Here is an 11,852-nt window from a genome sequence, read left to right on the forward strand (position 1 = left end):
CTGCCAAGTAAATTACACTGTCAAGGTCCAGAAAAGTATGAAAAGCATAATCAGAATAGTCCATCTGCCATCAGTGGTTCAACTGTAACGCTATGAAGCGACGAGAATACTTTTTTGTACGCGAAGAAAACAAAAACGACTTTATTGAACAATTCGTCTCCTCTATGTCTGTCCGCATCACCGTAGCACCATTTTGGAGAATATGAGCTGAACGCAGGCAGCTTACGCTCTTCTGTGTCAGCCGTGCCACAAGGCGCCTCATATTCTCCAAAATGGTGCTACGGTGATGCGGACAGACATAGAGGAGACGAATTGTTCAATAATATGGGACAGTCACAAGCTTCCCGGTTTTCATCCAAAATATGTTAAATTGTGTTCCGAAGACGAACGAAGCTTTTACAGGTTTGGAACGACATGGGGGTAAGTGATTAATGACAAAATTTTCATTTTGGGGTGAAGTATCCCTTTAAATGTGTTATCATGCTGATATCTGCAGAAAAACGTTGCTCTTTGAGTGATATAGATTAAGTTAACTATATTAAATTATATAAATATAAAAAGCATACAGAAGCATTTTTGCTGTCCATAATTCAGAATGGCTGGAATTTTGAGTTTTAATAGACTAATAAATCACGTGCGTGCACTCTGTGTGTGATTTGGTGATGTAGCCTAATTGATAATGTCAGATCGCACATCATTACAATAACACTTACCATGTTATCGCAGAAGATATACTGTATATCGCACAGCACACCCCAGACTCGACTTGAGTGGAAAATGAATCATCTGCGGTTGTGCGCGCACTTGTTTGCACATGAGCAAATGTGTTTTTAGGAATCTAACTTGCAGACGCCAGACCACTGATTCGTCAAACCTGCTTTCCTGCAGTCCGTGTTCTTCTGACTTCTGACTATTTTGTAGTAAGTAATGAATATGCTTTGGGGAAATGTATCGGATTAAAAGTATACATTTTAATTAGGAAATGTAGTGGAGTAAAAGTAAAAGTTGGCTGAATTATAAAAACTCAAGTAAAGTACAGATAATCCCAAAAAATACTTAAGTACTGTAACGAAGTATTATTACTTCGTTACATTACACCACTGGATCTGAATGAGCTTTAGAACAGAGACTAGAGATTTACAGGATAAATTTATCAAGTTTGTGTTCTGTTCATTACAAATGAGACAGGTGGAGTCTTGAACAAAGCGCACAATTAATAAAAAAAAAAAACAATTACGATTACAGCTGCTGTGGATTAACAAATCATGACAAGTGTTGATTACGGCATTTCATTTAGAGCTACTTCTGTTGTGTCAAAGGCACATAAATGCGACAGATCAGAGTTCTGTATTCTTGTGAATGCTGTCATTATGACCAACAAAGTGTGTAAGCAATGTTAACAAGAGATTCATTGTGCAATGTAGACAGCTGCATTGAATAAACAGGGGTTTTTGCAAAAAAGCTGAACTCAGTCAGACCACATCATGAGATCAGGGGGAACAGTTTTTCAAAATCTATGAAGTAATCATCATTTAAATTAAGTAGCTTTTTTAAAATTTATGTTTGTGAGTTTATTACCACAGAGGAAAGGATTGTATGACATTAGTGTAAATGGCTACGAATTTTGATGATTCCTTCTCTATTTTTAATTGGTTTTATAAAGCACTGCCTATAAAATGAGTGTCTATGAGAAGAGAGAGGAGGAGGATGTTCACACTTATAAAGCAGCATCTCCAGAACCCAGCTGTATGTCTATGAAGAGTGATGCATCCATGGGAATCCCCCTTAATTTCAGTGATGGAGCAGTGACCTCTGACCCTGAGTGAGTATAAATGTGTTTTAACAGCAGTTACGGAAACATCTCTACAGTTCTTCAATGAGCCAAAAAGGTTATGCAAGATTGTTTTATGATTTATTATATAGATGATGCTTTGTTATTTTCTGAACTGACCCTTAAATAATTAAGTGTCATAAGTGTGTAAATGTGAGCTCAAAATTTGGTGTGCAGGAACATTTGAATGTTTTTCTCTATTTTAATGTTTTTTCACAGTTTTTCTGCTCATCTCACACTTTCTGCAGAGTGAAGAGAGATGATGTGATCAGATCAGTGACGCCTCGTCTGACCTGCACTAACTCTGACTGTCAGACCCTCATCAGACAGAGAGTCAAAGACCAACACAAAACAAGCATGAAAAGCAAGTATGAGAGATTATTTGAGGGAATCAAACTAGAAGAGAATCAAACCCTCCTGAACAGGATCTACACACAGCTCTACATAATAGAGGGAGAGAGTGAAGGAGTGAATGAAGAACATGAGGTTTTACAGATGGAGAAAACAGCCAGAACACAAGACACTCCAATCTACTGCAATGACATCTTTAAACCCTTACATCAACCAGGATGTGAGGAGAAAGACAAAATCAAGACTGTTCTTACTAAAGGCATCGCTGGAATTGGAAAAACTTTCTCTGTGCAGAAGTTCATTCTGGACTGGACCGAGGGAAAAGCCAATCAGGATGTAGATTTCATGTTTGTGCTTCCATTTCGAGAGCTGAACTTGATCCAAGATCATCAGTACAGTCTTCACAGACTTCTGCTGGACTTTCATCCTGAACTTCAAGATCTGGACTCACAGATTTATGAAGAGTGTAAAGTTGTGTTCATCTTTGATGGTCTGGATGAAAGCAGAATTACACTTTTGTTTTCAGACGATAAGAAAGTTTGTGATGTGAATGAGTCTTCATCAGTCGGTGTGTTGATGTCAAACCTCATCAGAGGAGAGCTGCTTCCCTCTGCTCTCATCTGGATCACCTCCAGACCAGCAGCAGCCAATCAGATCCCCTCAGAATACATCAACCGTGTGACAGAAATTCAGGGATTCAGTGAGCCTCAGAAGGAGGAATATTTCAGGAAGAGAATCAGTGATGAGCATCAAGCCAGCAGAATCATTACCCGTCTTCTGCTGGATCTCAGCCACTGTGCTTCAAAACCTAATGAAACAAGATGACAGTGCAGAAATCCCTCAAACTCTGACTGAAATGTACATCCACTTTCTGCTGACTCAGATCAACATGAGAAATCAGAAGTATGATGACAAAGATCCAGAGAAACTCTCAAAGTCCAACAGAGAAGTGATTGTGAAACTTGCTGAACTGGCTTTCAAACAGCTGATGAAGGGCAATGTGATGTTCTATGAGGAGGACCTGATTGAGAGCAGCATAGATGTCACTGATGCCTCCGTGTATTCTGGGATTTGCACTGAGATCTTTAAGGAGGAATCTGTTATTCATCAGAGGAAAGTCTACTGCTTCATACATCTGAGCTTTCAGGAGTTTCTGGCTGCTTTCTTTCTGTTTTATTCACATGTAGTTAGGAACTTGGAAATACTGAAGACATTTCTGAAAGGATATAAGTGGTACAGTCGAGAAATCGCTCTGTTTGAGCTACTAGAAGGCACAGTTGATAAATCCTTACAGAGTGAAAATGGACACCTGGATCTTTTCCTGCGGTTCCTGCTGGGCATCTCACTGGAGTCCAATCAGAGACTCTTACAGGATCTACTGACACACACAGTGAACAGCTCAGAGACCATCAACAGAATTACACGATGCATTAAAGACACAATCAATGATGATAAAGGTCTCTCAGCTAACAGGTGCATCAATCTGTTCCTCTGTCTGCTAGAAATGAATGATCAGACTCTGTACAGAGAGATTCAGAAGTTTGTGAAATCAGAGAATCACTCAGTGAAGAAACTCTCTCCTTCTCACTGCTCAACAATCGCCTACATGATTCAGATATCAGAAAAGGTGCTGGATGAGTTTGATCTGAAGAAATACAACACATCGGATGAGGGTAGAAGGAGACTGATACCAGCTGTGCTGAACTGCAGAAAAGCTCTGTGAGTCTTTTATTTTGTACTTGATTTAGATTTCCAAGGAAAGTACACAGTTACAAAAATCTAGACAGGTACAGCAGTTGAGAGTGTCAATTTTTATTCAAAGAATTACTTTATCATGACCATTCCATCTCATTGAACGTTACTATTAAACAGGCTGTTTTTTGCTAGTGTTCCACTCAGGCTATTAAAGTAAAACTGAAATGATCAGGGATCTTGTTAAGAATAAACTTGAGACACTCTTTCCGAATGTTTGGAACAGCACAACATTTAGAATTGAACACATCAACATTTAGTTACTATATACCAACCGCAATATTAAAACCTGATTGACCACACTAATTTAAACCTATTTGAGATTATTGTAAGTCAAATTTCAGAGTTCACTCATTAGTCATATGAGCAATATGTCAATATATCAGCACAGAAAACAATAATTTAATCAACCATATCTTCATCCTGTTTTACAGACTTTCTGACTGTAATCTCACTGATCAGTGTTGTGAAAGTTTGTCTTCATCTCTACAATCATCAAACTCATTGAGAGAGCTGGACCTGAGTAACAATGACCTACAGGATTCAGGAGTGAAGATTCTCTCTGATGGACTGAAGAGTTCACACTGCCAACTCAACATACTGAGGTAAGAAAAACAGATAAAAGTTCACTTGGTTATGAAATTAAAGATGCTCTCTGCTCTGGCCCTGATCTCCTGTGTGTTTGTAATATATCAGCACAGCCCAGTGTGTCTGAAGACTTTGGGGTTGCATTTGCTCCAGCCTGTTTTTCTGTGATTAATTCAGTGATTAAAATGTCTGTTGTGATGAGTGGAGATAAACAGAAACTGTTACTGAGATCATCTGCTCCATAAACACTGTGACACTGAGTAAAACACTAAACCCAGAGTTTCTCCAGCTGAACTGAACCTGTAATCAGTGATCTGTGGATAAAAATGGCAAATTGAATCAGTGAATCATTTGATTTAAAGCAGAATTACAGGTGATATGATGTTGAGTGTTTGTTTGTGTTTGTAGATTATCTGGCTGTATGGTGACAGAGGAAGGCTGTCGTTTTCTGGCTTCAGCTCTGAGTTCAAACCCCTCACACCTGAGAGAGCTGGATCTGAGCTACAATCACCCAGGACAATCATTAGTCAAGCTGCTCTCTGATCCAAACTACAGACTAGGCAAACTCAAGTATGTTCAGCACTAACAATCACCACATGGGTTTGTTCATGTGTGTGCTGTAAAGTACATGTGTGAGCTATTAAAAACCTGTTACAGTTGATAGATTTTTGGCCGAGAGATTAAGAAAAGAGTTATTTTAAAAGAAACAGAGTTGACTTTTTAGACTCAGTGGGCCCTATCATACACCAGGCGCAATGCGACACCAGACGCGACGCAAGTTTTTTTTGCTAGTTTCAGCCCGACGCAGTTATCATTTTTCAGCGCCACGTTGTTTAAATTGTGCCCATCTGTTTGCCCATGGGTGTGCTGGTCTGAAAGTGAGGTGTGTTCAGGCACGTTGTTGGCGCATTGCTATTTTGAGGCAACTGAAAATGATTGTGCAGTATTTTTTATTTATTTAAGGTTTGAGTCTTACCTCTCATATAGGTCCTTCAGAAGGTATCTTGGAGAGGTGAGGTGTCCAAGTCCCAACATCTAACTACTGGGGTGCCTCAGGGCTCAGTTCTTGGACCACTTCTCTTCTCTGTCTACATGGCATCACTAGGTTCTGTCATTCAGAAACATGGCTTTTCATATTACTGCTATGCTGATGACACTCAACTCTACCTCTCATTCCATCCTGATGATCCGCTTGATTTTATTCCTAAATGAATGAATGAAGCATTTTGAACGAATTGATTGAATAAAAGGCTCCTTTATTAACACAATGACTTACCGCCACCTAGTGGCGATATTACTTTCATAATTCAAGTATCATTTCATTTTATTCATATTTCTGTATTACAAAATGTTGTATAAAACTAATCTTATTTCATTATACATTTGTAATTGCTATGTAAATGCAGGTACATCCGTCTGATCAGCATTAAACTGTAAATACTTATAAAAGCATCTTCAGACGCAGGTTCTATATCTCTGAATACTGATTTAATTGGTAACAGCCTCATATTATTCTAATGTATTTGGTGTAAGAATTTAACATTAAAGATGACATACAAAAGGTAAATAAATAAATAAATAAATAAATAAATAAATCAAAAACTGAAAATCAGTTGCCCCTTATGGGAAAGTTAATTTCTGACACTGCTGACACTGGCTTATTGTTCGAAGTGTTATTTCAGTGTGGATATGTTATAACTCAAACGAGTTCACCTTCAAATCATGACGTCAAATTCACATTTCACTAAAGTCAATCACTGAAACAAGCACTCTGAGGAACAAATAGTCCCATGCCAGTGGGATAACAACATATGATTTCCTAAATTTGTATAAAGTGCTCTATGAATAAAACTCAAAATAGAAAAATAATAGATGTGCTGTGAAGGTAAATTATACAAAGTCATTTCCTTTCATAACTGTCATATTAATTAAGTTCCTCCATTGTCCAAAACGCAGCGTATTGTCTAAAACAAAAATTATGACTGTATGTTCACATAAATTGATAGTGGTCTGCGCTTCCCTCAATACATTATCCCCATGCTGCAGTGCGTCGCGCAGCTTTGCCACACAGATTTTGATAGGTGGATAAATATAATAAAACAGGCGGTGTGCCAAAGGACCAAAAGGCTCTGCCTCGGTACGGTTTGTGTCAAGCCATTCATTAATCTGGCTGTTTGATGAAGAGAAAGAGATAAAATGTAGTAGAAATAAACATGTTAAGAATCCATAGAAGCGGAAAACTTTTATTATGTTTTTTTAGGACTATTATTATGTTGTAATGTTTGTTTGACCAATCAGCGGAGAGGGGCGTTTCATTCCCGCCCACAAGTAAAGATCGAATATTCAAGTTCTTTATTCGTTTTCTATCCCTGAGCGTAAAAACGAAAAATGAAGCCGGATTCTTGATTTTTCATTTTGTTTAAACAATTGAAAAACGAAATATGTACCATTTTTCAGATTTCAATATTAAATTAAAAAACGATTGGACGGAAGATACCCAATCAGGGCATTACCGCCACCTATTTCTCAAATGGACCATTGACACTCCTAATTGAGATTGTAGATAGAGTGTCAATGGTAAGAAGGAAGACGCGAATGCGCTCAGGACAGTTGGACATTGCGGTGAATCAAAAAACTATATAAATGCTGTGGTAAAAAACGATATAAAACGATATAAATACTGCGGTAAAAAATTATATAAATACTATTCAGTTTCTTGCACAGACCGATCGTTTCATGTCTTTACACATCAATGCATCGTCACGAGCCGCAGGGTTTAATTTGGTTTTGTTTGTGTATGTTTTTTTGACTCTCAAAGCCGTGATTCCCATCCACTAACATTATATGACTGACAGACAGCAACGGTTTGAGTTAAAAATCTTCGTTTGTGTTCTACTGAAGAAACAAAGTCACCTACATCTTGGATGCCCTGGGGGTAAGCAGATAAACATCAAATTTTCATTTTTGGGTGAACTATCCCTTTAAGTAATTAAAGCGTGCTAATTTGCATACATTTGACACAAGGCATTGCAGATGAATAGGATAAACAAAATAACTAAAGCATATCACCACAGAACTTCCCCAGTTATTAGTTAATGACTTACATAAAGAGTCTTTTCCCTTGAAATGTTATGTTTAAATATGCAGATAGCTTGTTTTGGTTAATTTAGAAGAAATCTACAGAAACAAACAGACTAAGGTAGTAGGCTTAAAACAAACTTAATGTGCATTTTGTAAATTTCCTTTCCATTTGAGCAAAAGAAGACATAGAAGCAAAATAGACCAAAATCTCAAAATTGAACAGTACATGAAGTGTCCTGCCTTAAACAATAACTTCATAATTTTGCAGTGTGTTTTAATTATTTTTGCAGTGTTTTTCCTGTAACACAACAAATTAGCACCAACTTAATTTCAGTGTAATGGTCTTTGTTAATTTTGAAGTGTTATATATTACTATAACACCAAAAGAATTAAAACAATTTATTGTCTTGTGCAAAATAAACAAATTATTAGTGAAAAAATGTCCCTTTCCTTTGTGCAGTAATTTATTCTAAATATATACTTGAAACTAGTAGCATAGAAAACATGCACATTGTGGCTTAGTTTCCTTTGTTGTTACCTGTTCTTGTGATAAAATGAGTGAATGTTAAAGAAGACCATGGTCTCTATGTGAACTGATTATTTTGTAGACATATGTTGAAAAATGAAACAGCATGAAACAATTGGGTGAGTGTAAGGGAATTAAAATAAACTGGTAAGTCAGTGTTGTGTTAATATATTTAACGATTTGTTTAGAATTTATTTTTTTTAATAAATATGTGACAAAATGTCTTTGCACGTCCCTGACGGTGTGTGTGTTCACTATTGTGTGTGTATGCGCACTTGGGTGGGTTAATTGCTGAGCACATATTCCGAGTATGGGTCACCATACTTGGCCACACGTCACTTCACACATTGTGGCTTAGTTTCCTTTTACCTGTTCTTGTGATAAAATTACTGAATGCTAAAGAAGACCATGGTCTTTATGTGAACTGATTATTTTGTAGACATCTACAGTGTGAGGGAATTAAAATAAATTGGTAAGTCAGAGATGTGTTAATATATTTAACGTTTTGTTTAGAAAAAAATTAAAATAAATATGAGAAGTGCCCTTTTTTCCACTTGAGCCCCTGCCCCTCAAAAGTGTGTTTTAATTATTTTTGCAGTGTTTTTCCTGTAACACAACAAATTAGCACCAACTTAATTTCAGTGTAATGGTCTTTGTTAATTTTGAAGTGTTATATATTACTATAACACCAAAAGAATTAAAACAATTTATTGTCTTGTGCAAAATAAACAAATTATTAGTGAAAAAATGTCCCTTTCCTTTGTGCAGTAATTTATTCTAAATATATACTTGAAACTAGTAGCATAGAAAACATGCACATTGTGGCTTAGTTTCCTTTTACCTGTTCTTGTGATAAAATTACTGAATGCTAAAGAAGACCATGGTCTTTATGTGAACTGATTATTTTGTAGACATCTACAGTGTGAGGGAATTAAAATAAATTGGTAAGTCAGAGATGTGTTAATATATTTAACGTTTTGTTTAGAAAAAAATTAAAATAAATATGAGAAGTGCCCTTTTTTCCACTAGAGCCCCTGCCCCTCAAAATGTCTGTGCACGTCCCTGGCGGGGAGAATGTATTGTAGTGAAGCGCAGACCACTATCAATTTATTTAAACATACAGTCATAACTTTTGTTTTAGACAATACGCTGCGTTTTGGACAATGGAGGAACTTAAATAATATGACAGATATGAAAAGAAATGACTTTGTGTAATTTACCTTCACAGCACATCTATTTTTTATTTTTATTTTTTGAGTTTTATTCATAGAGCACTTTCTAGAAATTTAGGAAATCATATGTTGTTATCCCACTGGCATGGGACTATTTGTTTGTCAGAGTGCTTGTTTCAGTGATTTATAAGAGTTATAAGAACATATCAAAACCCTGAAATAACACTTCGATTATGGGACTATTTGTTCCTCAGAGTGCTTGTTTCAGTGATTGACTTTAGTCAAATGTGAATTTGACGTCATGATTTTAAGGTGAACTTGTTTGAGTTATAACATATACAAACCCTGAAATAACACTTCGAACGATAAGCAGTGTCAGCAGTGTCAGAAATTAAGTTTCCCATAAGGGGCAACTGATTTTCAGTTTTATTTATTTATTTATTTACCTTTTGTATGTCATATTTAATGTTAAATTCTTACATCAAATACATTAGAATAATATGAGGCTGTTACCAATTAAATCAGTATTCAGAGATATAGAACCTGTGTCTGAAGATGCTTTTAGAAGTATTTACAGTTTAATGCTGATCAGACGGCTGTACCTGCATTTACATAGCAATTACAAATGTATAATGAAATGAGATTAATGTTTTATACAACATTTTTAATACAGGAGTTATGGTTGATGTGTCTAATTGGATGGTGAGACTCATTCAGGAATGATATACCACTCTATGCGGCGAGTCAGTCACACAACGTTTCTGTGACTTTGGTTTAGTTGGCAGAGAAAATAACAATTTTGTATACCATCAGTTAGCTGGCCAATACTCAGTATTAATTAAATAAACTCAGTTTATTGTCTAAAACTACCTATGTTCACATAAATTAATAGTGGTCTGTGCTTGTCTACAATACATTCTTCCCACGCTGCAGTGCATAATAAATCAGGCAGTGTGACAAAGATGTAGGCTAGTAGGTAATTGTGAGTGCAGGTGCGGAGTAAATGAATATTTATGAGATAAACTAATATTTCACAGGTAGGTTGCAGAATTTATGCCTACACAAAAGAAAGCTCTGTCTAGGCTCTGCCTCAGTACGGTTTGTGTCAAGCCATTCATTAATTGGGCTGTTTGATAAAGAGAAAGAGATCAAATATAATAGAAATAAACACGTTAAAGGGGTCATATGATGCTATTTAAATTTTTCCTTTCTCTTTGGAGTAGTATGGTAAGGGGTGTAATGTTTCCGTCACACGCTTGAGGTATTCGGCCAATCACAACGCATGGGCGGATGGATCAGGTCAGGATCAGGTCTTCAGATAGAGGAATGAATTATGAATTAAATAATTTTTGAAAATTTGATTATTTCATCAGAGTATGAGAAAGGAAATAAAAAGGATGTATCAGTATTGTTTTAATTTATATAGCATGGCAAGACAATTATAGTTACATATAATTATCTGTCATGCAGTTGATAAATGACACCGCAGTAGGCTAATGTGTCTGCTGTGTGCCATTTAAATTTTTATGAAACTTTAATTTTCTTCACTACATTGCAAAGCATAGACTTTTTTCTCCCCTTTATTTGAGGAAAATATGCTGCTCCTCGTTATTTTAAAGTGAAGAAATCGAGAACCTTTTATTTCTACAGGCCAGTGATGATTCTGAAAGAACATAGGCTACCTGGAATCTGTTGCTATAGTAACGAACGCAAATTCATATGCATCGTGCTCTTATTTCAGTGCAGTTGTTAAGATTGTGGTTATTTCAGCAAACAGTGTCATACATTTTAACAGTTGTAACGGCTTTCCAGTAAGCCACTGCTGTTGATAATATGAGTGAGCAAGTTCTAGAACGTGTACAAACAGAGTCCGTGCAAGCAGAAATAGATGCAAAAAAATGTCTTTCTTTATTTGTGCTCCAATAACAATTGTCCCAAAACAACTTGCTATGAGTGTTCCTTTGTTTATTAACATGTACAATACAAGTCCATACCTTGAAGACACAGCATAAGATCATAGTCCATGTTGCAGGCTACTCTGCCGTGCGGTCAAAAACTTTGTGCTTCCCAATTACCAAGTACCAACGCACACACACCTGGCTCTTACACCGGTGTTACAATTATACTGTGTCACAGTGCCACTGAGTGGCCAAGTAAAACTTTACAATAAATGGCTCCAACAACAGTGTTAAAGTCCGCGTGAACCGGAAGTTGCTGCCGACTTTATTTCAGTGTAGTGACGTATTTCCATCTGAAACTGAATATTGAATAGAGGGCATGGTTTTATTTTGGCGCTCCTCCTCTCTGTCTCTCACTCATATCAAACTAACGGTTGGAGGGGTGTGTTTAAGGATATTCTGCCCAAGCCGTCAAACTGACATCATCAGAAAAGGAATGCCATTCCAGAGCGGAAGTAAATGTTCAGATTTTGATTAAAGATTACGAAGACAAACTATTTTTTTCAGCGGATTAACTTGCTCGGATTAGTTGTTCACATCATTACTAGCAATGTGCGCTAGTAAAGTAAATAAAGTCAATTTTGATTTCATGC

At 36.6% G+C, this 11,852-nt stretch overlaps 1 long non-coding RNA gene and 1 pseudogene across 1 annotated transcript; one reads left to right on the forward strand and one right to left on the reverse strand.

The window, feature by feature from the left end:
- LOC107665108 (NACHT, LRR and PYD domains-containing protein 3-like) overlaps window positions 1–11,852 on the forward strand; it is a 74,582-nt pseudogene that overhangs the window by 16,392 nt on the left and 46,338 nt on the right.
- On the reverse strand, window positions 3,332–10,047 carry LOC107665109 (uncharacterized). The gene is made up of 3 exons (XR_001631518.1): window positions 9,973–10,047; window positions 4,371–4,377; window positions 3,332–3,342 (listed from the first exon to the last, which is right to left on the reverse strand). It is a non-coding gene; the product is annotated as an uncharacterized LOC107665109 (long non-coding RNA).

This window comes from Sinocyclocheilus anshuiensis, unplaced genomic scaffold, assembly GCF_001515605.1.
Source record: "Sinocyclocheilus anshuiensis isolate Anshui unplaced genomic scaffold, SAMN03320099.WGS_v1.1 scaffold575, whole genome shotgun sequence".
NCBI classification, from domain to species: Eukaryota; Metazoa; Chordata; class Actinopteri; order Cypriniformes; family Cyprinidae; genus Sinocyclocheilus; species Sinocyclocheilus anshuiensis.